The sequence below is a fragment of the Balaenoptera borealis genome (genome assembly GCF_965194805.1).
Source record: "Balaenoptera borealis genome assembly, chromosome: 3".
Classification (NCBI taxonomy): Eukaryota; Metazoa; Chordata; class Mammalia; order Artiodactyla; family Balaenopteridae; genus Balaenoptera; species Balaenoptera borealis.
Window position 1 is genome coordinate 64,415,727 of NC_138866.1, and position 6,461 is coordinate 64,422,187.

At 40.1% G+C, this 6,461-nt stretch overlaps 1 protein-coding gene across 12 annotated transcripts in view; it reads right to left on the minus strand.

Moving 5' to 3' along the window:
• NPAS3 (neuronal PAS domain protein 3) overlaps positions 1–6,461 on the minus strand; it is an 853,648-nt gene that overhangs the window by 262,100 nt on the left and 585,087 nt on the right. The gene's annotated exons all lie outside the window — the stretch shown is intronic.

Genomic DNA, 6,461 nt, shown 5'->3' on the forward strand with positions numbered 1-6,461 from the left:
TGAACAAATAACTCCTTTGCAGCAAGTGAACTTTTTGATATCAAGTGCTGCACTTAGAACTGCTGGTTACAGGTTGTGCATCCCTATTGCTAACATGCGTGTGTGCACACACACTCTTGCACGCACTTCTAAACATACCCCAACGGTATTTCTTTGATGCCTGGAAACATAAGTGAGTACAGAACTGGTTGATAATGGGTGTCCAATACCATAAGGTAAAGAAGGAATCCTGAGTAGGAAAAAAATAAACATATTAAGCTAGAGGTTAATAAAGAGATGCTACTCTAGGCAGCAACAAAGAGAAGTATCAATAGATCTTCTCTATTCCAAAAAAAAAAAAAAAAAAAAAAAAAGCCATGTAACTTGCACGCCTGGCTTCCTTAGCTTGACAGCGGTGTCCTCTAGCCTGCATGCTCCCCCAGGAGACAGACACGTCATTTTACTTTTCATCTTGTTCCCATTTTATGTTTACATTTTATTTTCTCATTCCCTTCCCCGAATCCCCCTGCTTCTAGTTTCTAGCTCCGTGTTTACAGAGACCTTTACTAGAATCAGGGAGGTTGAAGAGACCCCATTTTTTTCTCTTCTCTGGCAATGTCCGTTCTTTTTTTTTCTCTTCCCAGAGAATAGATAAGTTTACCCAGAAAATAAAAAGCTAATACAACCTTTTGCTCATCAACAAAAGTATGTCTTGTTGTAGCCAGGAATAAGTTAATAAAACAGGGAAAAGGCTTAGTGCCTTAAAAATAGGCTCCTTGGGGTTATGAAGGAACAATGTTGTTTTTTCTTCCCAGCGTGCAAGGATTTAATTAAGTGATAACAGTCACCTTGGGGTGTCTGCACAAGGCAATAATATCTAGGTGAAGAAAAATGCTGAAGAGAGTTGAGTACAGTCAATTTATCTTCAGAGAAGGCAATAAATGAACAAAGCATAGGTATTGGGCTGATTGTTTTGCAATGTTTCCATTACTGATAAGCATCAAAAAAACAAACAAACAAACCAACCAGATTTGGTGTTTTCAGTTTCTGAAATGTATTAAAGACAGAGAAAGGAAATGAAAAAATTGCTGTGAGGTCACATCCTCACATTCTAATCCCAAACAGTTTGGTAATTATTCAAGCTAAACATAGAACAAGGGAATTTTCCTGTTGACACAAAGGATGGGAACACAGCTGAGTCATGTATTTATAAGCAAACATACAGAACTTGGACATTTTTGTTCTGCCAAAAAGAAGGAAAGAAATTGTAAAGCAGTGAGGGCAGAGTCAGGCTGCGTTGGTATGCAGTCTCAGAAGCAGTAGACTTTCTGTGTCGAAAGGTCAAATTTGGGGGACTTTTTGAAACTTTAGGGGAATTGCTACGAGAAGCATTATGACCAGGCATGAAGAACATCCTAAAAAATAACCAACCAAAGCAAGACAAACACCAAGACAATGACATTATCAGCCCTGCATAATATTCAGAAATAACAATAAGGTTAGAATAAGATCACTGGAAACTCAGGCCCACAGAGAATGTTAATGACAGAAAAATACAGTATTTGTGCTCAGAGAGAAGGCTGAGGCAAGGTTTGAATGAAGTGCGTGTAAATACTCAGCGGATAAAGCCAAGAGGTTACTTTGACTTCTTTCTTATTTCGAGGCATGGGGGTTTGAGGGGCTGGTAAACAGTGAGGAAGCTTTCCTTTTTCTAGAAACAAGAATGACAGCAACACAAAACCTCCACGTACACTGCTCGAGTCTCTCATGGGTGGATCTCAGAGCACCCTGCCAAATTAATTAATTCTAACACTGCCTCTGCTTGAGAGAAGGAAAATGAGGCACTAGGGTGGAATGGAACTTGTCTGAGACCGCTCAACCTGTTCGCCTTACACTTTTGATCCCTAATTCCCACAATTCCCACACTCCTTGTGTACTTAATTGCCTTCTTGGAGACCATATCACCTCCCTCTCAAGAGTTCAGGTTCCTGTCTCTCCAACTTCTGTGGTGATCAAAAAAAATCTTGCCCTTGATCCCTGCCCTCCGCTTCCCCCTCTATGGTTCCAAACATCCTCTTCCTTCAGTGAAAAGTGGATCCAACAGGGCAACAGGGTTGGGACCTCTGTTTCTGGCTAGGTCAGCCAATGCACAGAGCAGTGGTGGGAATCTGCACAAGGAAGCCAGCGATGGCCTGGGGACAGGGAAGTTTTCTTTCCTTGCACAATCTCTTCCTTCACCCACGTCTCCCCGAGAGCACATGTGTTTCATTGCCTCCCCTCCCTCTGCAGGATACGCAAAGACTAAGAGTCAGCTAGATGATGCTTGAGAGGTTGCCTGCATAAGGAAAACTGTCAATAACTCCAAAGCAAGATACAATCACAAATGCTTTGTCACAGAAGTTATATGGATTTATATGCCAGATTTAAAAATTACAGAGCGTTGGGATGGGTAAAGCTCAATGAGTTTTTTAAGAGAAAAAATATAATTTCTCACAATTATTATGGCTGGTAGTACTAAACTGTCTTAAGTATGCATTATAAGGGGATGATTTTGTAACGGATGTTTCTTAAGAAAACCTGTCTTATTTTATCAAGTAAGCAAATAATCAAAGGCAGTATTTAGGAGAAATGGGGTTCCACTCTCCTAGGTGTCCCCATCTTCTCCAAATACTTGTCGGTGCTTTCTAATAATAGAAGTAAAATTAATTCTCACAGGTCCTGTGTCAAGGGTTTAGGCGACAGATCCCTCTGTGACAGCAGATTTTAATACTAGATGACTTGGGGTTTCCTGTTGACAGCTGTCCAAGACTGACTACTGGAAGAGCCAAACCGTTTAAGGAATTATTTACTCTTGCATTCCAAAGAGATTTGTAAAATGCTGAATGCACGGATGTTGGAGCTTTATATTATGTTTTGGTTTGGACCCTCCTAGGCTAACAGCACAACCTAGCAGGGAGAAGGAGGCCTGACTCGAGCCACACACCTCTGAGCAAAGTGAGGTTTCTCGAGATCCTTTAGGTTTTATCTTACCTGTTTGCTGGTGTTATTCTGTGTGTGTGGCCTTTAACCATCTGGTCCTTTTGGATTTGGGGGCTATAACCTTCTCTTGGGCCTAACATCTCAGGTCCTTAGGAAGCACTGGATAGGATGGGGCCAGCCAGGTAGCACCCATGACAATACATAAATACAGAAGATTTTCTTTTTTGATTGTCCACAATGACAAAAATAAAAAGACCCATCCATGCATTTCCTGGTGTTCAAGTGAAAACCAGCCCGACAGGCTGACGGCCCACGCCACCACCACCTGACGTTTGCCGCAACCCAGGGAAGCTGAAAGCTTTGTTATCCGCCTGACTGAGGCTAACGGGCCAGCTCGAGACTCCAGCTGCTAACTCGGACCCCCAGGGCTAGCGGTGCTCTGTGCGCCGTAGCCTTTGCACACCTAGCGTCCCCTCCTAAGAGTGCTCCCCTTGGCATGGGTGTCTTGATTCACTCATGAGGTCACCACACTTCTTGTCCAATGTCAAGTGGGTCCCTCCTCTCTGGACAGCAGTGGCTTCACAGTGGAGTCCTGGGACGGGGTATAATTGACTGAGGAGTTAGTAACTTCATCAATTACTGCATCTGACTGAGAAGCATAGTGCCCATAGATGGGATCAGGGCTGGATGTTGCTTTATGCTTCTCTCTCTCAACTTACATTGCTCATTTAGCAATATCATCACCACCCGTGATGCTCTCCCAAAGTGAGACTTTAAGATTGACGGTCTTACTGGCATATAGATTTAATATTCAAAGAGGCTAAGGAAGCTACAGTTCCAATTAATGCCCATCCATCTATGAACTAGCCATGTTCTCAAACAACCGGCCAGTTAAATGTTTATGCCTGTGTTGAAACCTCTATTTACCACCTTATTAGTAACAATAATACACCCTAGGAACTTCTGTTTGAGCATGTCAAAGTGAAACACCGATTTGTTTAATTTTTATCCTCAAAAGTGAAGTGGCTGGCACATTCTAATGTGCCCTAAATTAGGGCAGCTGCCATCAGTTAAATACACAAATGATTAAACAAAGAATAGAAGTATTAAAGCAGGCAAAATCTACTCATTTATTGATCTTAAGCAAGCAGCAGAAATAAATTTCATTTATTTTAGCCACAGAAGATTAAATGTTCCTTCCAGGAGTACAGAAACACTGTGTATGTGGAGGGGAAGATATGCACCATTATATTTACTCACTATTCCTGTCATATATCTTAATTTCCAATTCATGCTCATTATGACCATGTGAAATAGTTCTAGGGCTCTTGTTGTTTTTCATAATATAGCGGTACCATTGATGTATGAAAATAGCTGAGGAAAAAATAGACTGGTAATTGGATAGACAGTCAGGAAAACGTCCACCAATTTCTTTTTCAAACAGACGGGTAACTGAATTTTCTAGACATTGTGTGAGCGACACATACCCAATATCTTAACCGAAAACCTTTGGCTTTATCTTTCAGTTGGAATACGAAACCACTATTTCATTTTATTGGCAAAGACAGGAAAAATTAGGCTACATCTTTTACTTATTATGAAATCTTATCTTTTACCATATCTGAAAGTAGAATTTTAAAACTGTAACAGCAGGAACCCCCAAAGCAAAACACAGCACATAAAATAACAATGAGAACCAGTTTCCAAACAGACGACATCCAAAGCTTACATTATAGTCTCAGTTTTATCTTTGGTGCTTAGCCTTGAATCTCCCATTAATGCGGATGGGAAATGCATAGCTAAAGCCCATGCATCAAGGTGAGAAGACACTCCTTGGCATTAGTTCTGACTCCAGTGTTATAACACAAATCATGATAATATTTCTGTATCTCCGCATTTCATTGGGAAAAAATACAATCTAGCACTCTATGCACTCATAAGTTATGACTCCATTCCTCTACTCTTCATGGTTATTGCCTTATTCTGTATAGAAAATAAAGATATTTTAATATTTTAAACAAAAGTTTTTAATAAATAATAATTGTAGTTGCGTTGAGCCTATGACTGAAGATTTAAAAAAATTACAAATAGACATTTAATATTATTAAAACCTCAACAGAGATGTATCATTACACTTGCTTTACATGTTTATGAACCAAATCTCTCTCAATGTATCTTAAGGTTCCAGAATTGCCGTGGGCCAGGAGCAGAGAGCCGAAGGTGGCCACAGTTCTGCTCACCTCAGGTCTAATGACAAACTCATTAGCATGAGTGGGAGTTAACTCAGCTGCCTCAAGAATTTGTGTAACAGGGTCAAGGTCAGGAACCTGAGGCCTCAGGTGAGCACCTTTACTCTGTTCTGTAGCCGAAGACAGTGTTCCTAATCCTGGCAATTGGCCTATAAACACATACTCTCAGTCACAGGGGAACAGGGCAGGGGAGTGTAGTGGATCAGTGCGAGCCTATCAGCGCTGCTAGAAAAATAATCCCAAACTGTATGCCCTGAAGAAGCAGATTTTTGTGAATGACAGACAGCATATTTATTATTAACAGAGCTAATCATAAGTAGACAAATTGAAGTGGTTCCAGGGACCTTTCAATAATGGCAAGACGCACTCTTTTTTCAATGTTAAGAGTAATTCATCTTCATTATAGAAAAATTAGAGTGTGCAAGTAAGAAAAATTAGGGATTACAAATCACCTGTAATCCAGAGACAAATTCTATTAATGTTATGGTGGACATGTTAATTAATTGATTAATTCACTAAGTATTTATTAAGCAACTACTATGCTGCTTAACTGACCTAGGTGTTAGGTACTGAAGATAGGGATGAACCAGACAGAAAGAGCCATTTTTTGGTTTTTTCTTCATGAAACTTAAGTCTATACTTGCACATTTTTATAAGACACGTTCCAAGTTATTCTGCTCTCTAGACTAATACAGAAGTTATTCAACCAAAAGGTTTGCCGGATTTGTATCCTCTGTGCCTCTCCTAATAGCAGTGACACTCAAGTGTTCCTTGTACTGCCTCTTATAACACTAAACTGCATACTAATCTTTAGTCAAATAAACTATGAGCCCGTCTAGAAAGGCATATGTCTAAGGACACTGCACTAGAATGACAGTGAAAAGAGCGATTTCAAAATCATGGCAAGGTCCTCATCCAGATTTCTCTCAGTAAGTGTGTAAGTGCTAATTTTCATTTCTATCTATCTATCTATCTGCACACACATAGTTCCCATAATAGAATCTGAGTAAATATTTCACTTGGCTTTGCTTGCTATATCAAAAAGGCTTAAATGTTATATTTTCATGAAGACAGAGCATATGGAATAATGTTTTACTCTGACTTTATGTTAGCTCTTTTCAAAATCTTTGATTGAATCCTCTGAGAAGAACAGCAAATTCTATTGCTACTACTCCTTGCTAATACCTTCATCTTATGACAAGCATTCTGTCCCGTGGCTCCGAAAAAGCCACAGTATCTGTCCTGGCAAGATGA